Consider the following 22,955-nt stretch of genomic DNA (forward strand, 5'->3'; position numbering starts at 1 on the left):
AGGCTTAGGCAGGAGAATCCCTTGAAGCTGGGAGGTGGAGGTTGCAGTGAGCCGAGATCACACTACTGCACTCCAGCCTAGGCTACAGAGTGAGACTCAGTCTCAAAAAAAAAAAAAGGCCGGGTGAGGTGGCTCGTGCCTGTAATCCCAGCACTTTGGGAGGCTGAGGCAGGTGGATCACCTGAGGTCATGAGTTCAAGACAAGGCTGGCCAACATGGCAAAACCCTGTCTCTACTGAAAATACAAAAATTAGCCAAGAGTGGTGGAGGGCACTTGTAATCCCAGGCTGAGGCAGGATAATTGCTTGAACCCAGGAGGTGGAGGTTGCAGTGAGCCAACATCACGCCACTGCACTCTAGCCTTACTTGTAAAAGGAAGGATCATTTATAAATTTAATAACTGAAAGTTGAAAAATGGATTTAAGGAGAAAAAGGTATAGGTTTCTTTGTTTTAGCAACCCACTGCCCTTATCATGATTAATACATTTATTTATTTATTTGAGACGGAGTCACGCTCTGTTGCCCAGGCCGGAGTGCAGTGGTGCAATCTCGGCTCACTGCAAGCTCCACCTCTCGGGTTCACGCCATTCTCCTGCCTCAGCCTCCCGAGTAGCTGGGACTACAGGCGCCCGCCACTACGCTCGGCTAATGTTTTGTATTTTTAGTAGAGACACGGTTTCACCGTGGTCTCGATCTCCTGACCTCGTGATCCACCGGCCTCGGCCTCCCAAAGTGCTGGGATTACAGGCATGAGCCACCGCGCCTGGCCAATTACATTTATTAAAACCATCGAAATAGCAAAGAACAAATTAGGAGAGACAGAAGGTATAATGGTGGTTGCTAGGCCTAGGTTGGGGGATAGGAATTTGAATTTAAGAGATACACAGTTTAAATTTGGGAAGATGAAGCAAGTTCTGGAGATAAATGGTGGTGATGGTTGCATAGCAGTGTGAATGTACTTAATGCTGCTGAGTTGTATAATTAAAAATGGCTAAAACTGTAAATTTTATATATGCATGTTGTACCACAATAAGGTAGGGAAAAAAAAAAAAAAAAGGCCGGGCACGATGGCTCACGCCTGTAATCCCAGCACTTCAGGAGACCGAGGTGGGCGGATCACCTGAGGTCAGGAGTTTGAGACCAGCCTGGCCAACATGGCAAAACCCCATCTCTACTACAAATACAGAAAAAGTAGCTGGGCATGGTGGCGGGAGCCTGTAATCTCAGCTACTCGGGAGGCTGAGGCAAGAGAATTGCTTGAACCCGGGAGCTGGGTGACAGAGCAGGACTCCGTCTCAGAAAAAAAAAAAAAAAATTAGCTGGATCTGGTGGTGCATGCCTGTAATCCCAGCTGCTTGGGAGGCTGAGGCAGGAGAATCGCTTGAACCCAGGAGGTGGAGGTTGCAGTGAGCCAAGATCGTGCCAGTGCATTCCAGCCTGGGCGACAGAGTGAGACTCCGTCTGCAAAGAAAAAAAAGAAAAATTAACCAAAAAAAAAAAAAAAAAAAGAGAGAAAGAGAAAAAAAAGAATAATGCTAGGATTGGCCAGAAGAAGCTCCCAATTGAATTCACTAGAAAGTTTGTCGTTTGAGTCTTAGTAGAAAATAAGTAACAGTCTTCTTGAAAGAAATGTCAGGTCTATCTCCGCAGAAAGAAATGAGAGGAAAAAAAAATCGTAACAGCTTAGCATTTATAGGGTATACAACAGGGAGTAAAACACATGTGAAAAATATCATGATAGAAGGCTTTTATTTAAAAGTGTGGTTGAAGGCTGCTGACTCACTGGATAACTGAAGTATTTGTGGCTTGAGTAATGGCTAAGCCAAGAATCCTGGAGTCAGTGAGACTCTTTCTTCCTTGGAAAAAGAACAAAAGGAAAGATCAAGTAAATTCTATCCCATTCTGTCTTAGATATTTTGTTCAACAATGATTTTGACCAATCCCAAATTCCTCAAATGAGGGAGGAATGTTCCGTGTTTTTGTAACCTTGATTAACTGTGATATTATTCCAAGAAAGAAGCAGTATCCAGATGGGGCAGGAGGCACAAGGAAAGAGCTAAATTGGGAATTCATTTTTTGTTCCCAGTCAGATGATGGGTGTCTTATGTATGGGGTCAATGCCACATCTGATCTCATCCCGAGAAAATACTCTTTAACTAGCTGGGCAAAATGTCTGTACTGGTGGGAAGTAATTTGATTGACTAAACGTCTGAAAGCTGTGGCTCACACCTGTAATCCCAGCACCTTCAGAGGCCGAGGCAGGTGGATCATCTGAGGTCAGGTGTTCAAGACCAGCCTGGCCAACATGGCGAAACCCCATCTCTACTAAAAATACAAAAATTAGCCAGGTGTGGTGGTAGGTTCCTGTAGTCCCAGCTACTTGGAAGGCTGAGGCACGAGAATCACTTGAACCCAGGAATTGGAGGTTGCAGTGAGCCAAGATTGTGCCACTGCACTCTAGCTTGGGCATCAGGGTGAGACTCTGTCTCAAAACAAAAAATAACAACAAAAAACAAACAGAAAACCCCCAAAACATCTGAAGACAATCTTACAGTCTTCTGCTATGGTATTTTATCTTACATTATTCTGATACTGATTATTTATCTTCCTAAGGTTGCCTTTATTTCAGTGTTTTTTGGCATGAATAAAGTGATCACTTATGAATCAAGTGCTTGGAACTGCAATGGCCCAGAGACGCAGCTTTCTGCAAAGTCCACACCTACTAGGTTAGCAAGGCTCTAGTTATCTTAGGGAGGTTGTTGAGCATGGTCAAGTGAAGATGTTCTGGAAGCAGATTTCCTGGGTATGAATCCCAGGTCTGCCCCTTATGAGAGACCTTGGACACTGACCCACATCTCTGTGTTTCAGTTTCTCTTCTCTAACATGAGAATGATCAGACTAGGCCTTACGTCAAAGGACTGTAATGAAAATATTATTTAAAACATAAGTACTCGGAACAGTGCCCAGTGTATAGGAAGTGGGCTATAAAAGTTGGGTATTATGACTATTAATCATCGATTCTTTGGAGGAAGACATGGCTAAAACAGTGAGACTGAAAGCTGTTTGGTAATTCTATAGCTTGGGAATCAGAAACCATTCATCATTTGCATTGGGGAGTTTGAAACTCCTGGCTACTATAAGCATGTAGAGCTGAAAATAAAATATTGGTGTTAATGAATTGTTCATGCATTCATTCATTTATTGATTCACCATGTGTCAGGAATTGGAGAAACCAAATCAATTATGGCATGATCACTGACCTAATGATGCTCGGTCTAGTGGTAGAAACACTCACATAAACAGATTATGCAACATGGAGGTGCAAAGATGGAGATATACACAAGGTAGTACTGAAATATGATGGAGGGGAACTTTAGCTCAGGGTGGGGAAGAGGAAAGAGTCATAATTCTTTGAGGAAGTAATCCCAGAACATACCTCCTTTGTCAAATAAGAAATTAATTCTTAAAAATCTGTAAATGTTTCAGTCTGTGTCTTCAAAATATAAGGATTTTCTCTTTCAACATAATCAAAATACCATTATTATTTCTAAAACAAATGACAATTGTTGCTTAACTATGATAAAAATATCCGGGGGTTTTCAGTCTCCTCATCTATGTAATTTTTCTTTTAGTTGGTTTGTTTGAATCAAGAAGTATATAAGGTCACCTTGTGATGAGTAGTTGTCTCTTAACCTATGTAGTTTTCCTTTTTTTTTGGGTGACAGGATCAGGGTTTCACTCTGTTGCCCAGGCTGGAGTGCAGTGGCATGATCATAGCTCACTGCAGCCTTGAACTCCTGGGCTCAAGTAATCCTTCTGTTTTAGTCTCCCAAGTAGTGGGGACTATAGGCACACACCACAACACGAGGCTAAATTTTTAAATTTTTTTGTAGAGACAGGGTCTCGTTATGTTTCCCAGGCTGGTCTTGAACTCCTGGGCTCAAGCCATCCTCTTGTCTTGTCCTCCTTATAAGCATGAGCCAATGTGCCTGGCACTTTTTCTTTTTCTTAATTCCTTGTAACTCATTTGCCAAGGAAACTGGATTATTTATCTTGTAGAGTTTTTCATAAATGAGTTTTGCTTATGGCATCTCCTTGGTGTTCTATAACATTTTTCTCTCTTATATTTCCTATAAATATCTATTTAGGTCTAGACGCTTGTTCAGATTCAAGCTGTTTTTGAGGGAGTGGGGTAGGGCAAGACTACTCTGTAGACAGTGTGGGGCATTGCCAGCAGGAGACGTGCAATATCTGGTTGTCTCTACTTTTGAGATGCTCTCAACCCTTCGTGCTCAATGGGCAGGTCCCTCCATTTATTGGGGTTATAAAGTGGTCCTATTCAAATTCTATCATTTCTTTAGCTGCAATCTATAAAGAGAAACTTCTCTCACTTATTCTTTGCTTATTCAGTGGTGTTCCTAGTACTTCCAGGAAGGGCATGACAGTTCCTGATTGAAAATTCTTTTTTTTTTTTTTTTGAGACGAAGTCCCGCTCTGTTGCCCAAGCTGGCGTGCAGTGGCATGATGCTCACTACAACCTCCACCTCCCAGGTTCAAGCGATTCCCCTGCAGCCTCCCGAGTAGCTGGGACTACAGGCACGCGCCACGATGCCTGGCTAATTTTTGCATTTTCAGTAGAGATGGAGTTTCACTATGCTCTTGATTGAAAATTCTATTCACAGTGCCCATGTGGCATCCCAGGGCTCTAAACCTTTAAAGTCAAAATTCTATCCAGTGTATAATTTTTCTAAGGCAGTAAGGTGAATGGAAGCATTTTTATAAAAATTTGTCATGGGAAGAATTTTTTTTTTTTGCTGTAATATAGCTTTAAAAACACTCTAGCATACCCCCAAGCTTTTAGTAAAAGTAGTTGTTTTATTTTAACAGCAATTAGAAAAGATAATCCTGCTAAACTGAAATCCTAGACTACATCTGATACCATTTTAGTTTTCAGTGACCTACTTAGTGCATGGCACGATTTACAGTTGAAGTTTATTGCTTTAGCAAAATAATGCTTTGGTCATTCACTTAGGAAAAAAAAACCCTTTCAACTTTATTCTCTAGTATGGAGTGAAACCTTTAACACTCAAAATTAGTTCAAGGTTAAGTCATTATTAAAACAATTTTGTACCTCAAGTCTCAAACAGAAGTACCTGTTAGACATGATGCATACAGAGTTTATGTTTCTTAAAAGACTAGGGAAGAGGCGGGGCATGGTGGCTCACACCTGTAATCCCAGCACTTTGGGAGGCCTAGGTGGGTGGATCACCTGAGGTCAGGGGTTCGAGAGCAGCCTGGCCAACATAGTGAAACCCCGTCTCTACTAAAAATACAAAAATTAGCTGGACATGGTGGCAGGCGCCTGTATTCCCAGCTACTTGGGAGGCTGAGGCAGGAGAATCGCTTGAACCCGGGAGGCAGAGGTTGCAGTGAGCCGAGGTCGCGCCATTGCACTCCAGCCTGGGCGACAAGAGTGAAACTTCGTCTCTTAAAAAAAAAAAAAAACAAGAAAAGAATACATTCCCACCACTGTATACAGGATGTGTAAACTACATACACATACACGCAACACCCCCCTCCCCAAACACCCACACACACGCAGGTTAACTTAAAATAGAACATTAAAGAAACATTGCAATTTGGATATTTTGTAAACGTCCCTTTTAAGTCTAGTCCCAAGGGAAATCAGCTGTTTGCATTTGGTTGGTGACATAAAGCATGAATAGTAGTAGAAATAAGGGTCACCTCTGAGCTGTGAGGTGGACTCGGGTGTGACCTTGAGTCCCCCCAGTCCCTCCAATGAGACACTGGCTGGCCCAGATCTTGACCGGCTTTCCTCTTGCCCTCTTCCTCCACATCACTTAAACCCTTTGTCTCCAACTACATTAGATCTATTCAGTGTTTGCCTTTTTAATGCCTCCACAATTTCTAATATCTACAAAGAGCGGATTGATTCTCACCCCCAGAATATGCCAGCAGGAAGCGGTGGGGTGTGCATGTTGGCCTGGTCCCAATTTCAGGGAGAAGCCAACAAGGGGGAATATTGTCTTTCTTTTCATTCTGTATTTTATTTTTTTAGAGCATTTTTCTTTCTTATCCAGATTAGTCTGACCTCAGCACAAGACAACTATATATTACTTTTAACGGCAAACTTGAATGTCGCCTGGGTTGCACTGGTGGTTTTCCATGAATGTAATGTGATAATCCCCACGGAGCCACGAACCGCTTATTACTCCTACCCTGACAGAAATACTTAGTTGGCGCTATTATGATGTCTTTTATTTTTAACCCAGCTGAAAATGGAAGCATTACAGAGCTCAGAAATATTAATGAGAAAATTCTCCGCTTTACATGGCAGAGTAAACTCCACACGATGGACTGGAATAAAAGTATTTTGCTTCAGTTTTACCTCGACGGAAACATCTTAACTGAGGCTTTCAAGCTAGGCTTTTGAGAATGAATCATATGACACACACATATACAAAATGGAAATGCCCTGCCATCTAAAATTAACTTTCTCTTATTGCACCGGTAGTGCTAACAGTTACAAAAGAAGTTACTAAATAATGCACGCACTCCGATGATTTAAAATGCAGCTGTGCTCTTTTCTATTTTAGAAATCCTGAGGGTTAGAGCCTAATCTAATCCTTTCTTTGTTAGAGCTTCTTTCAAATGATAGGCCCTTAAAAATGTTTTATTTGTCTTGAATCTGGCCTGCGTTATTAACAGGCTGTCTGTAAGCCTCTAAGAACTTTCTAGTGTTTGTTCGTTAGCAGATAGAAATGGACTTGCAATCTTACTCTTGTTCTAAGTAAATAAACTATGCTAAAACCCAGTGGGTGTTTAAAGCAGAAGGGTTTCTTCTTTATGAAGGATATGACTTACTACTGTATTCTACTTCTAGGCACAGTCCTATCAGGATAATTTGTGAGACGGTACCATAATTATGAGTGTGAATCACCAGCAACTGAGTTTTCTTGTGTGTTTCATGAAAACAAAATAAATAAAAGTCTCCTCGTGTTGTGTCTTTGTGGGGAGGCATGATGGAACCCCACCAAAAATTTGGTCCTAATGTCCGTACTTATTTATCTATTTGATAGAATTTCGCTCTGTCACCCAGGCTGGAGTGCAGTGGTGCAATCTCAGCTCACTGCAACCTCCAAGTGATCCTCCCACCTCAGCCTCCCAAGTAGCTGGGACTACAGGCACCTGCCATCACACCTGGCTAATTTTTGTATTTTTAGTAGAGATGGGGTTTCACCATGTTGGCCAGGCTGGTCTCGAACTGCTGACCTCAGGTGATCTGTCCACCTTGGCCTCACAAATTGCTAATGTCCTTACCTACGACACGACAGAAGCACCAAAAGGGTATGAAAAACTTTATTATTCACTTAGTGAGACTTTCTGGGGAGAGCAAGGCAGACCCCCAAGCAGGTTCAGAATGGCTTGCGAGAGCAGGCAAAGGCTACCATGTTGGCTTTTACTATGATCAGGAGGTGGCCAGGGGTGAGGGGTTCCATGTGTGTCCCAGAGCTTGTGTGGTTTAAACTTCCACTGGTGTCAAAAGAGCAAGCAGCTGAGCTTCCTTATATCTTGGCCAAATAAGAGGGAGTATTGGGACTTGACTTAAACTAGATGGTTAACTGTCTTCAGTTAAACATCAAAATGGGCTCAGAGCTTTCATTACACCTCATTTTTAATTGAAGACCTAAGACACCTTGAAAGGTAGGAACTATTTCTAGACTAACACCAAATTTTCTCACTGCTTGAGAAGTGGGGCTTGTGGAATATCCTTTGAATAGCTTTTACAATTCTGCTATATATTTCCTTCCCGGGCTTTTAGGGGCAAAAAAAAAAAGGATGCAGTCATTTTCTCATTAAAAAAAAACTTCTGATAAGAAAGCCATGGCCAGGCACGGTGGCTCACGCCTGTAATCCCAGCACTTTGGGAGGCCAAGGTGAGCAGATCATGAGGTCAGGAGATCGAGACCATCCTTGCTAACACGGTGAAACCCCGTCTCTACTAAAAATACAAAAAATTAGCTGGGTGCAGTGGTGGGTGCCTGTAGTTCCAGCTACTCGGGAGGCCGAGACAAGAGAATGGTGTGAACCCGGGAGGTGGAGCTTGCAGTGAGCCGAGATCGCGCCACTGCACTCCAGCCTGGGTGACAGAGTGAGATACCAGCCTGGCCTGGAGATACCAAAAAGAAAAAAAAAGAAAGCCAGACCCAATCCCTTGCCTCATGGGACTTATAGCTCGCCTAGCTATGAACAATAGCCTCAAGACTAGATTATTATTAAGGATCCTTAAGAATTGACCCATTTCAGCATTCTCAATTAATGCTTGCTGTTGATAGATTATTTTTCAATCTCTAACCTAAATCCTTTGCACACTAGGTCAAGGTATTTCTTAGTTTTCCACACTACCCTGGATGGAATGATAGGCACTGAGAAGTTCAAGGGACATGGCCGGGTTTGGTGGCTCACGCCTGTAATCCCAACACTTTGGGAGGCCGAGGCGGGTGTATCACCTGAGGTCAGGAGTTCCAGACCAGCCTGGCCAACATGGTGAAACCCGTCTCTACTAAAAATACAAAAATTAGCCAGGTGTGGTGGTGTGAGCCTATAATCCCAGCTACTCAGGAGCCAGAGGCAGGAGAATTGCTGGAACCCAGGAGGTGGAGGTTGCAGTGAGCCAAGATTACACCACTGCACTCTAGCCTGGGTGACGGAGTGAGACTCCATCTAAAAAAAAGGTCAAGGGACATTAGGGACTGTTTAGGATTATCTTACTATTTAGATGGAGAAACTTCTGGCCCAGTGATTTATCCAGTATCACACAAACTAGAATCCAAGCACTGAGCTTTTAAAAATGTGCCTCCACTAATTTAGCTCAGACAATTTGATGTTATCTTATATTTTCCTGGGCTCTTAATAACAATGCTCTCTCTGAAGATTAGTGTTAAAAGCCTAGCTTTAAAAACTACATCAATTGTGTATGTCATTTTCTCATAATCTTCTTTGTCTGAATATGTCGTAGGATTTTTCTATGAATTATAAAATGAAGACTCTGTATTTCATCACACAGCAAATGTTAAATTATATCTTAGCATTGGGTAATAGACCCAACGACAAATCTTCCCTTTTGTTAATCGTTGTATTAACTTTTAAAATAAAATACCTTTCCTTTGATTTTTTTTTTAATGCTACATTCTGAGATTTTTTTTTTAAATAAGTTTTTATTGGCCAGGCATGGTGGCTCACGCCTGTAATCCCAGCACTTTGGGAGGCCGAAGTGGGTGGATCACCTGAGGTCAGGAGTTTGAGACCCACCTGGCTAACATGGTGAAAACCCGTCTCTACTAAAAATACAAAAAATTAGCTGGGGATGATGGCACGTGCCTGTAATCCCAGCTACTCAGGAGGCTGAGGCAGGAGAATCGCTTGAACCCAGGAGGTGGAGGTTGCAGGGAGCCAAGATTGTGTCACTACACTCCAGCCTGGGCAACGAGCGAAACGCCATCTCAAAAAATAAAAAATAAGCTTTTATTTTACAATGATTTTAGATTTATAGAAGTTTTGAAGATAGTACTGAGAGTTTTCATCTAGCCCACGCTCAGTTTCCCCTATTAATGACATCTTACTTTAGTGTGGTACATTTGCCAAAATTAACCAGCCTTGATACAGTATTATTAACTAAAGTCCATACTTTACTCCCATTTCCTTCATTTTTACCTAATGTTGTTTCCTGTTCCAGGATCCCATCCAGGAGACACGTTATATTTAGGGAGGCATCATGACTTCTTAGGGTCCTCTGCACTGTGACAGTTTCTCAGACTCTCCTTGCTTTGTCTGAGCACTGGTCACGTATTTCGTAGAATGTCTCTCAATTGGGCTTTGCCTGATGTTTGTCTCATGGTTTTATGGGTTTTTGGGAAGAAGACCACACAGGTAAAGTGAAATTCTCATCACATTATATCAAAGAAACAGACTATCTACATGATTTTGTCATTGTTGACATTAACTCTAATCATCTACCTGAGGTAGTGTTTAGATAAAGGGTACAGCAGAATGTTCTGGAGACGCGTAAAGGACGAGGCAGGAAGGACAGAGGGGTTTTCGTGTATGATTTCTACGAAGGAAAATTATTCTCTCTTTCCTTATTATATCCTTTGGAAAGAAGGCTTTTTGTTTGTTTGTTTTTGAGACGAAGTCTCACTCTGTTGCCCAGGCTGGAGTGTAGTGGTGCAATCTTGGCTCACTGCAACCTCTGCCTCCCAGGTTCAAGCAATTCTCTCTCTCCTGCCTCAGCCTCCTGAGTAGCTGGGACTACAGGCATGTGCCACTATGCCCAGCTAATTTTTGTGTTTTTAGTAGAGACAGGGTTTCATTATGTTGGCCAGGCTGGTCTTGAACTTCTGACCTTGTGATCCGCCCACCTCGGCCTCCCAAAATGCTGGGATTACAGGCGTGAGCCACCATGCCCGGCCTGGAAAGAAGTCTTTAAGTGCAAGTTTAATTTAAGAATGAGGAGTTATGCTCCACCTCCTTAAGGGTGGAATATGTGCATAAATTTTATTTAGAATTACTGTGCACGGGAGATTTGACTATTATCTATCTCTACTTCTGTGTATCTATCCATCCATCATCTGTGTATCTGTGCATCCATCCATCCATCCATCCATCCATGTATCTATCTACCCTTCAATCTATCTATCCTTTACTCAATCAATCAATCCTATCTCTCTATCCATCCATGTGGCGTCTATGTATCTATCCATCCAGCCATCCATCCATGTATATATGTATGTATGTATACATGTATCTATCCTTCAATCTATCAATCTATCCATCCATCCATGTATATATGTATGTATGTATCTGTCTATCATCTAGCCATTTGTCTGTCCATTGGGTCCATCTGTCCATCTGTCCATCCATCCATCTATGTACCTACCTACCTATCTAACCGTAAGGACTCAGGGGTACTTATTTTATACTTTCTATTCTAATCCACTACTACTTTATCTTGGGAATGAAATTGTTTAAGCTTTGGCCATTGGGAGCTCTTTCAGTTGACTTCTGTTCCCCTTTGATATATCCTTATCGTGTGTATGTGTGGGTTTCTTTTTCTTTTTTTTTTAGACGGAGTCTTGCTCTGTCGCCCAGGCTGGAGTGCAGTGGTGCGATCTCGGCTCACTGCAAGCTCCGCCTCCCACGTTCACACCATTCTCCTGCCTCAGCCTCCCGAGTAGCTGGGACTATAGGCACCCACTACACCTAATTTTTTTTTTTTTTTTTGTATTTTTAGTAGAGATGGGGTTTCACCGTGTTAGCCAGGATGGTCTCGATCTCCTGACCTCATGATCTGCCCACCTCGGCCTCCCAAAGTGCTGGGATTACAGGCGTGAGCCACCACGCCCGGCTGTTTTTTTTTTTCTTAGCACTACCTATTTTCTGGCACTGCTAAGATGTTCCAGTTTCATCTTATATGTTTCCTGCACCAGTGTTAGGGTTAGCCATTTCTCTAAGGTGTGATATCTTCTGTCAAAGAATGATTGTAGGAACAAAAATGTGGGTGTGAGGTGTGCTTTTTGCTACTGAAGTGTCATTACTTCTAGATGGTTCTCTCAGCCAACAAAGCAAGGAAATATGTTCATATTCTAACTCTTCTATATGCACATACCTGTAAATATTTCTATATGTATCCATTTTCCTTTTTTTTTTTTTTTTTTTTGAGACAGAGTCTCGCTCTGTAGCCCAGGCTGGAGTGCAGTGGCAAAATCTCAGCTCACTGCAAGCTCCGCCTCCCGGGTTCATGCCATTCTCCTGCCTCAGCCTCCCAAGTAGCTGGGACTACAGGCGCCCACCACCACGCCCGGTTAATTTTTTGTATTTTTAGTGGAGACGGGGTTTCACCCTGTTACCAAGTATGGTCTCGATCTCCTGACCTCATGATCCGCCCGTCTCGGCCTCCCAAAGTGCTGGGACTACAGGTGTGAGCCACCACGCCTGGGCTTTTTTTTTTTTTTTTTTTTATGAGTCTTGCTCTGTCTCCCAGGCCAAAGTGCAGTGGCATGATCTCGGCTCACTGCAACCTCCACCTCCCGAGTTCAAGTGATTCTCCCACCTCAGCCTCCCAAGTAGTATTTTTTGTATTTTTAGTTTTGTAAAAAACTAAAATACAAAAACTAAACACATTAGTTTTGTAAAAATACAAAACTAGTTTTTGTATTTTTAGTTTTGCCATGTTGGCCAGGCTGGTCTCAATCTCCTGACCTCAGGTGATCTGCCTGCCTCGGCCTCCCAAAGTGCTGGGATTACAGGTGTGAGCCACCATGCCCGGTCAGTTTTCATATTAAGCTAAACACTAGTTCATACTTATGTCTCCCTCTCTAATCCAGTACATCGGGTATCCTAGCCTCCCTCCCTTGCTTGTTTGTAACCACCCCCTCCAACAGTGGGAAACCTGGCTTCTGCCATCTGCCATCATATACTTAATTGTTCAATTCTGGTTATACATGTGTAGTGGTTTTAGAATTGTTTATCTGGAAATATATATATATATATATATATATATATATTTTTTTTTTTTTTTTGAGACGGAGTCTTGCTTTGTCACCCAGGCTGTAGTGCATTGCAGTGGTGCCATCTCGGCTCACTGCAACCTCCACCTCCCAGGTTCAAGCAGTTCTGCCTCAGGCTCCCAAGTAGTGGGGATTACAGGCGCCGGTGGCCACCATGCCCGGCTAATTTTTGTATACTTAGTAGAGACGGGGTTTCACCATGTTGACTAGCCTGGTCTTGAACTTCCGAGCTCAGGTGATCCACCTGCCTCGGCCTCCCAGAGTGCTGGGATTATAGACTTGAGCCACCATACCCAGCCCCGCCTAGTTCCATTTTTTAAAGCCCACCAGAGTAGATTTCTTATGCTAAATTGCATTAATAGGCCCATGTTGTTTTTTGTTAATATTTGTGGCACTTCAAAAGCATAGTAATTATCAATTAGTCTGAATGAATGTAAAAGGAAGAGTTTCAAGAGACTGAAGGAAGCCTGTGATTTCAATTTAGGATTCCTTTATATCTGATCCTTCAAGACTAGAAGTCAGGCTGGGCATGGTGGCTCACGCCTATAATCCCAGCACTTTAGGAGGCAGAGATGGACAAATTCCTTGAGCTAAGGATTTGAAGACCCGCCTGGGCAACATGCAAAACCCCATCTTTACAAGAATACACAAATTGGCTGGGCGTGGTGGTGTAAGCTTGTGGTTCCAGCTACTTGGGAGGCTGAGGTGGAAGGATCACCTGAGCCTGGGAAGTCAAGCTGCAGTGAGCTGAGATTGCGCCACTGTACTTCAGCTTCGGTGACAGGAGTGAGACCCTGTTCAAAAAAAAAAAAAAAAAAGACTAGGACCCAAATTGGATAAATGGGACTGAGACTTAAAAAATATAACTATTTTCTTTCTCGGTTTCCAATCACAGTCTCTCATGCTTTTCATTAAATCTCCGCTTTTGCATTTGAGTGTGCTTGGGTCCCCTTTTTTCCAACTTCTTTATTCATCCTCTTCCTCACTTCCCTTCCAAATCAGCTTGTCTTCCTCATCCATTGGGTTTGGTCACTTCCTTTTCCTTGGTCCTCCGCTCCAAAGCATCCTTGTTTGTCTGGAATGACGTGACAGTAGCTGAGTCACACCTTATGGGAATGAAGTCATCAAAAGTCTCTCTCTATCCTTTCCTCATTTTGGAGACTGGGAATGTGAGAAAAATGGTAAAAAGGAAATGGACAGGGACTATAGCCAGCTCAGGAGAATGACTGTCATGGGTACTGAGTTGATGACAGGTTTAAGGAGTTTATAGGACCTCTCTTCTGATGAGATTGAGACTGTCACCTGAAACCAGAGGCTGTTCACTTAATTTAAGTGGACCATAGAAGGGAATCTCTTTTTAAAAAGTGATGCAATTTATTTTAGAACATTTTGACTTAGTCTAGGTGTGGTGGCTCATGCCTGTAATCCCAGTACTTGGGGAGGCCGAGGCAGGAAGATTGCTTGAGCCCAGGAGTTCGAGACCAGCCCAAGCAATATGATGAGACCCCCATCTTTACAAAAATAAAAATAAAAAAATTAGCCAGGCATGGTGGCACACCCATGTGTTCCCAGCTACACAGGAGGCTGAAGCAGGAGGATCTGTTAAGCATAGGAGTTTGAGGCTGCAGTGAGCTGTGTTTGTGCCACTGCACTCCAGCCTGGGTGACAGAGCAAGATCCCGTTTCATAAAACAATACAAAAAAACCCATTTGACTTAAAATATTTACATCTACATTCCTTTGTCGATCTTTTGATGTAGGGCCAAGGATTTCTTTTTTTTTTTTTTTTTTTGCGTATAAGGTTTTTGCCCACTGATTGGAATACAGCATAATCTTTCTTGAATAACTGACATCATCCAGTATACCATCTATGAGTTCTAACTTTCGTTTCTTTATTACAAAGGAGAACTCAAAGAATTTGTGAAGCAATCAAAGTACATAATTCTTCTAGATTTTCATGACGCAACCCACCTTGAGTCATATATGGTTCTTACCCAAATTTACTTTGACAGCAGTTGTTAGTTACTTTTATTCCATCTTTGTAAAGTAGTAGTCAACTGTAGTTTCTTTTCTTTTTTTTTTTTTTTTTTTGAGACGGAGTCTTGCTCTGTCGCCCAGGCTGGAGTGCAGTGGCACAATCTTGGCTCACTGCAAGCTCCCAAGTAGCTGGAACTACAGGCGCCTGCCACCATGCCCGGCTAATTTTTTTTGTATTTTTAGTAGAGACGGGGTTTCACCGTGTTAGCCAAAACGGTCTCGATCTCCTGACCTCGTGATCCACCCGCCTCGGCCTCCCAAAGTGCTGGGATTACAGGCATGAGCCACTGCGCCCGGCCAGTCAACTGTAGTTTCTTAGAAAAAGCAATTCTCTTTTTGCCTTTTTATTTAATTGGTTTTCATAATGGTTAATTAGTTTAATTAAATTCTTAGTTAAAATAACAAGTCTATTTCATATAAAAATATTTGAGAACAAACAACTGACTTTGATAAGCACCAACTGAGTCTGATAGGTGACTCCGTGCTTATCAAAGTTACCTATGTTTGTCGTGTACCAGAGGGAAGCCTATTAATTTCAAGCTTTCAGCGTGTTGTGGGTCTCAGTTGATTTGCTTTACAGATAAATTGAAGAGTGTTGCTTAACTCAAATGAGTTGGTTAAGTGGCGGTCCATTGGGAGAACTTCTACTCTGCCAGATGGTTTACAAAGCTGAGTGTACTTCCAGGTTTGAAATGTGGAGTCATTGGACAATCACTACAGCATAAAGAGAACTGCTTTATTATATAGCTTACGCTACTCTGGTAAAAACACCGTTAGGCTCCATATTTCTACCTCAATGATATACATAAAGTGCATGAAATTCCACTATCGAATAGCTGTCATTTCAGAGCATTGCCTTGTGCAGGCATTCTCTCTTAAATTGTCTCCCTTTACCTGTGGGGGACAGGTTCCAAGACCCCCAGTGGATGCCTGAAGCTGTGGATAGTACCAAGTGCTATTTATACTATTTTGTTTCCCTATATACATACTTATAATAAATTTAATTTATAAATTAGTCACAGTAAGAGATCAACAGGCCTGTCACGGTGGCTCACACCTGTAATCCCAGCACTTTGGAAGGGCAAGGCAGGTGGATCACCTGAGGTCAGGAGTTCGAAAGCAGCCTGACTGACATGGTGAAACCCCGTTTCTACTAAAAATACAAAAATTAGCCAGGCATGGCGGCGGGCGCCTGTAGTCCCAGCTACTCAGGAGGCTGAGGCAGGAGAATCACTTGAACCTGGGAGGCGCAGGTTACAGTGAGCCGAGATGACGCCACTGCACTCCAGCCTGGGCGACAGAGCAAGACTCCGTCTCAAAAAAAAAAAAAAAAGAGATTGACTATTATATTGTAATAAAAGTTGTATAAATGTGGTCTCTCTCAAAATATCTGACTGTACTATGCTAGATTTTTTTATGATGGTGTAAGATGATACAATGTCTATGTGATGAGATGAAGTGAGGTGATTGACCTAGGTATTGTAACACAGCGTTGACTGCTATTGACCTTTTCACTGTGTGTCAGAAGGAGGATCACGGAGCCATGACAATGCTGGTTGACTAAAGATAACAGAAACTGGCTGGGCGTGGTGGCTCACTAATCCCAGCACTTTGGGAGGCTGAGGCGAGGGGATCTCTTGAGCCCAGGAGTTTGAGACCAGCCTGGACAACATGGCAAAACCCTGTCTCTTCAAAAAAAAAAAAAAAACAAACAAAAATTAGCTGGATGTGGTGGCATGTGCCTCTAGTCCCAGTTATTTGGGAGGCCGAGGTAGGAGGATCACTTGAGCCTAGGAGGTGGAGGCTGCACTGAGTCATAATCACGCCACTGCACTCCAGCCTGGGCGACAGAGTGAGACCCTGTCTCAAACAAAACAAACAAAAAATACAATAAAACCCAAACAGAAACTGTGGAAAGCAAAACCTTGGAGAAGGGAGTAATATCCATTATGACTATAATGTATAGTTTTTCTTGTTAACACCTAGATTTAGCATTAGTATCTTCTTTGAATCAGTTTATTGAATCAGTTTCACTGCCAGGAAGAGCCTTGGGAAGAGTAAAAGCTTCAAGAAAAAGAGTACAGAAAGTAGAGTTTTCCAAAGATAATCCTATTCTCTTTTTTTTTTTTTTTTTGAGACAGAGTTTCATTCTGTCACCCAGGCTAAAGTGCAGTAGTGCAATCTCGGCTCACCGCAACCTCTTCCTCCTGGGTTCAAGCAATTCTCCTGCCTCAGCCTCCCAAATATCTGGGATTACAGACTCTTGCCACCCCACCCAGCTAATTTTTTTGTATTTTTAGTAGACACAAGGTTTCAGCATGTTGGCCAGATTGGTCTCGAACTCCTGACCTCAAGTGATCCACCCTCTGGCCTCCCAAAGTGCTGTAATTACAGGCGTGAGCCACCACACCCAGCCAATAATCCTATTCTCTATGATACTCCCCCATGCTGAATCTGAATAGAACCATGTTAGTAGCACATGAGAACAATCTAGAATAAATCATGGACTTAGCAATTAAATTTATCAACGTGTGAGATCGGTGTGATGGTGCACATCTACAGTTCCAGCTACTTGAGAGGCTGAGGCAGAGGGAATCTCGAGCCCGGGAATCTCGAGCCCAGAAATCTCTTAAGCCCAGAAGTTCAGGGTCAGCCTGAGCAGCATAGCAAGATCCCATCTTTAAAGACATTTTCTATTTTTATTGTTTATTTATTTACTTATTGAGACAGAGTCTGGCTCTGTCGCCCAGGCTGGAGTACAGTGGCATGATCTTGGTTCACTGCAACCTCCGTCTCCCAGGTTCAAGTGATTCTTGTGCCTCGGCCTCCCGGGTAGCTGGGACGACAAGCATATGCCACCAAGCCCGGCCATGCCACTGTACCTAGCCTTATTTTTTTATTTCGTTATTTATTTTTTTGAGATAGGGTCTCACTCCCCCAGGCCAGAGTTGCCAAGGGTGGAGTGCAGTGGTGCAATCTTGGTTCACTGTAGCTTTGACCTCCCGGGCTCAGATGATTCCTCCACCTCAGCCTCCCGGGTAGGTAGCTGGAACTACAAGCACATGCCACCACGCCTGGCCATTTTATTTTTTTATTTTTTAATTTTTAGTAGAGACGGGGTTTTGTTGGTCTCAAACTCTTGGACTCAGGCAATCCACCTGCCTAGGCCTCCCAAAGTGCTGAGATTGCAAACATAATTTATAGCCCAAATGGATTTTTTTATATCTACATTATCCATTATTCCTATATAGGCTAAATTAGTAAAATACTACTTGACGAAGTTTCAAAATAACTTTGTGTAGGTGAGAGGAGAGCTATTTCTTGAGGGGTTTGCGGATAGATCTTGGATGAAGACTATTCCTAGACTGGTGTGGTGGCTGATGCTTGTAATACCAGCACTTTGGGAGGCCAAGGCTGGAAGACTGCTTGAGCCCAGGAGTTCAAAACCAGCCTGGGCAACATAGTGAGACCCCCACCTTGAAAAAAAAAAATAAAGGACTATTTCTTTTTTTTTTTTGAGATGGAGTCTCGCTCTGTCGCCCAGGCTGGAGTGCAGTGGCATGAACTAGGCTCACTGCAAGCTCCGCCTCCCGGGTTTCCTTAGGCCATTCTCCTGCCTCAGCCTCCCGTGTAGCTGGTACTACAGGCACCTGCCACCATGCCCAGCTAATTTTTTTGTATTTTTTAGTAGAGATGGGGTTTCACTGTGTTAGCCAGGATGGTCTCGATCTCCTGACCTCGTTATCCGCCCGCCTTGGCCTCCCAAAGTGCTGGGATTACAGGTGTGAGCCACGGCGCCCAGCCAAAAAGAACTATTTCTAGAAGGATGAGGAACCAGGTAATTCATTTAGTGTGTTACTCCTACATTTCCATGTAGAAAAAAATAAGTACATTCTTTTTTTTTTTTTTCTTTTTTGAGATGGAGCCTTGCTCTGTCGCCCAGGCTGGAGTGCAGTGACACGATCTCAGCTTACTGCAACCTCCACCTCGTGGGTTCAAGCGATTCTCCTTCATTAGCCTCCTGAGTAGCTGGGATTACAGGCGCCGCACCACTGCAGCCTGGCTTTCTTTTTTTTTTTTCTGTATTTTTAGTAGAGATGGGGTTTCACCATGTTGGTCAAGCTGGCCTCGAACTCTTGACTTCAAACAATCCACCCGCCTCGGCCTCCCAAAGTGTTGGGAATACAGGTGTGAGCCACCGCGCCCTACCAAATAAGTACATTCTTAAAAGTGAAAGAAACAATTAAGCCAGGGAAGGGGGCAAAGAGCCACTGACTGTCTTGTCAGGGTCATGTGCTGATGGCGTACACAAAGCTCGTCTATTTTTAGTTTTAGCTTTGGGCCATTTACAGGATTTCTCTAACCTGATTACAGCCCAAGGAGTTGAACCCAGTGAAAAAAATCTCTCATCACAAGCTAAGATGGTTATTTGGTTACAGACTCAGAAGCAGTGGACAAAACTCCCCACCGCACATTAAGCTTGGGGGTCATAACGTCCTGCGGGCATTCTCCAGGGGGCGGGTCCCCCGGCTCTCAGATGCACACCCTTGTCCTTGTGCCTGCGCAAGCGGGCAGGAAGGTCCCCTGTTGCTCACCTGTGTCTGTTTATTATTATTGTCCACAAAACCTTTGTAAGGACAAAGAAAATAAAACACACTGGATTGACTTAAAACAAACAAATATTCATGTTGAATATGATGATTTTTTTGGTGAATGTTCAGCATCAACTGTCTTAGCTCCAAATGGGAAAATAATGCTCCCTGAATACCTGGGGAAGAGAATGTAAGGGACAATTGGAAGATACGAGCTAAGACTCACACAACTGCCAAGTCTTCATAGGAATGGATTCATTGATTCATTCACTTATTCTTGCAACACTAAATTATTAAGCAAACACTAAATGCTGGACACCCTAGTCACTGCTGGGGAGACAATTCGGAAGACTTCATTTCTACCCTCAGTGAGTTTATAGTGGAGGAGAGGAATAGGGACATAGCCAGCAGTAAACAAATGCTTTTCTTATAGTTCTATAGAAGAAACATGGCAAGATATTACATGACCATAGATTAGCATCATGAGCAACATGATCTAGACAGGAGATTCTAGAAAGGTTTTTCCAAGGAAGTTACATGTAAGCCCAGAGGTGAAAAGGAGTCAAGATTAGACAAGAAAAGAGCAGGTGGCAAGAAGGATGGGTGGAGCTGTTCTAGGGGAAGAAACAGGGTGATACCTAAATTGGAATAGGGCTCAGTACATGGAATGGGCTGGAAGTTAACATTAATGTCTAGCCTTTGTGAGCCCTTACTAAGTGCCACATTGTGTGCTAGAAGTTTATGTACATTGTTACACTTAATCTTTTGTAGCATCTCCACAAAGTATATACTATTCTCAGATGAAGAAATAAAAGGTATAGAATAATTAAATGGGTCAGGTGTAGTGGCTCATGCCTATAATCCCAACACAAAAAAATTAAAAAATGAGCCAGGCATGGTGATGCACACCAGTAGTCCCAGCTGTGCAAGAGGCTGAGGCAGAAGGATTGCTTGCATCTGGAAGGCCGAGGCTGCAGTGAGCCGTGATTGCGCCACTGCATTCCAGCCTGGTTGACAGAGCCAGACCCTGTCTCCCAAAGAGCAAAAAACAAAAACCCAAGAAATAAGGTGTATATTTTCTGAAGTTGTTCATCAAATCAGGGCTCTTGAGTAGCTTCATTTTCCTGAACTGTGCGTTTCCCATGACTTAGAATAAGGGCTGGTTGAGCAGAGAAACATTGCCCAATGAATAAAAGGGCTGTATGGAAGCTCTAAACCAGTGAGACAGACGAGGGTCCGGCCCCACCATCATTTATCCAGAAAGCCTTTACCCGTTTGGTCTGGAGTGATGAGGTCCCAGAGGAATCTCCAAGAGGCAGCCTTGCTGTTGGCTGTGTGTGAGTAGCACTATCCTCAAACTAGTTCCTAACTTTAACGGTTTGCAAGCTCTTTTTATTATCTGATAAAAGCCATAGACTCCATTTCCCAGAAAAAGGTTATCACATACAAAATTCAGTGTATTAGTCCATGCTAATGCTTCTAATAAAGACATACCCGAGACTGGGTAATTTATAAAGGAAAGAGGTTTAATTGAGCCCCAGTTCCACATGGCTGGGGAGGCCTCACAATCATGATGGAAGAGCAAGGGACGTCTTACATGGCAGCAAGCAAGAGAGAGCTTGTGCAGAGGAACTCCCCTTTAGGAAACCATCAGATCTAGGGCCAGGTATGGTGGCTCATGCCTGTAATCCCAGCACTTTGGGAGGCCGAGGTGGGTGGATCACGAGGTCAGGAGATGGAGACCATCCTGGCCAACACAATGAAACCCCATCTCTAGTAAAAATACAAAAAAAAAAAAAAAAAAAAAAATAGCTGGGCGTGGTGGCAGGGCCTCTAGTCCCAGCTACTCGGGAGGCTGAGGCAGGAGAATCGCTTGAACACAGGAGGCAGAGATTGCAGTGAGCTGAGATCGCACCACTGCACTCTAGCCTGGATGACAGAGGAAACTCCGTCTCAAAAAAAAAAAAAAAAGAGACCAGCACAGGAAAGACCAGCCCCCATGATTCAATTATCTCCCACTGGGTCCCTCCCATGACATGTGGGAATTGTGGGAGCTACAATTCAAGATGACATTTGGGTGGGGACACAGCCAAACCATATCACTTGGCACATAATTTTGGGGCACGTAGTCTTATTCATATAGCAGAGGTTAAGCACACTTGGTGTTTTGTATGTTGTGATGAGTACGGAAGCTAGCATACGTTAACGACTGCCTCTTAAAGGATTCCTCTTGGACCCTGGAACATCCTGTTTCAAACAAGACTGTTAATGGTGGAGGGTGTCTTGGTTCTTGGCATCTAGAACAAAGAATTCGGCAAAACGCACAAACAGAGCAAGGAAGGAATGAAGGGTTTTATTGAAAATGAAAGTACACTCCACAGTGTGCGTCTGAGCATAGGGGGTCATAGCATAGGCCCTGTTACAGAGTTTTTGTGAGTTTAAATGCCCTCTACTAGGGGTACACCCTATGTAAATGAAGAGAATGAAGTAAAGTTACAAAGTCATTTACTCAGTGTATACCCTATGGAGAGGATTATTTCCTGTTACAGCTGAAGTGTGAATCAGCCTTATATTCCTCACCTCCAGACCCTATTTTTGTGCCTCAAGATGAGGGGAAAATAATCCATCAATCACTCAATCATGGGATTCAGCAAACATGATTGATCTTCCTGTTATGCTTAATTGGGAGGTTGTAGTTAACTTCTAGGGGGAAAGGTGATGTGATTTAAATTATATCCTTTAATATGAGACTCACTCTCAATACAAACTAGTGGAATATCCTTGGAGAATAGCAGAGACAGCCTTCAATGGTTATGCTTACATTACCTCACTTCTCATGAGAACAATAGTGAGACACTTCAAAAAGTTTGCAGCTGCTAACCCTGTATGAATTTAAAAACTAAAAATGAAATAGAAAGCCTAGAAGTCTAGTCCCCATTCCTGCAATTGTTTTCATGACACGAAAGGGAAAAATGACCAGTAAATTAATTTCTGTTCTTCCCACGATTCCAAAACAGCAATGTCCTTAAAAGCTGTGAACATCAATAGCCTGAAAAAGGCCAGCACTGGAGCTGCAGCCAGTGTTGCCTGTTTTAATTGAAATCCTTAATTAGCAACAGCCTGAGGCCCTAAGTCATCATGAGTTGCTTTTAGAGCGGGACCTGTGACCGTCCAGGCCTCCAGGGCAGCACTGAATGTCTATGTGGTTGTGATCACAAGACATAGCACTCTTTTCAGAGAGCTTTTATGAAACAGAACTTTCATAAAACATAAGATAAAAACACAGTGATCTGACATAGCACATCCCAGAAAATTGTAACATACCCAAACACATCCTTATCCCAAAGAGCTGTCTGAAATAGTCTAAGTGATTGTAGATTTCAGTTTTTCTTTTGAGAAAATATTGAATGAAAAGCATATTACATTTAGAGGGTTCTCAAATATCAGTGGTGGGATATGCTATGCTGTACCTGTGGGTGTAATATATGTGATGATTTATCAAATCTCAGCAGTGGTTAAATTGCAAGTGAGGCTGTTAAAATAAACTGCAATTCTTGAGAAATCTACATAGGCACTTAACATACCACCAAAGAAGAAAAAGTCCTGGTAGTTTCTTTCCAGGGTGTCTCTCTCCACTAACTTGTTTAATAACAAACCTTGGGGCTGGTATAATATCAAAGTGACAGATATTATTAAGTGGATCCTTTGGGCCAGCTGCATGATTTCTTGTGATTTCAGAA

The sequence above is a fragment of the Pan troglodytes genome, chromosome 4 (assembly GCF_028858775.2).
Source record: "Pan troglodytes isolate AG18354 chromosome 4, NHGRI_mPanTro3-v2.0_pri, whole genome shotgun sequence".
Lineage (NCBI taxonomy): Eukaryota > Metazoa > Chordata > Mammalia > Primates > Hominidae > Pan > Pan troglodytes.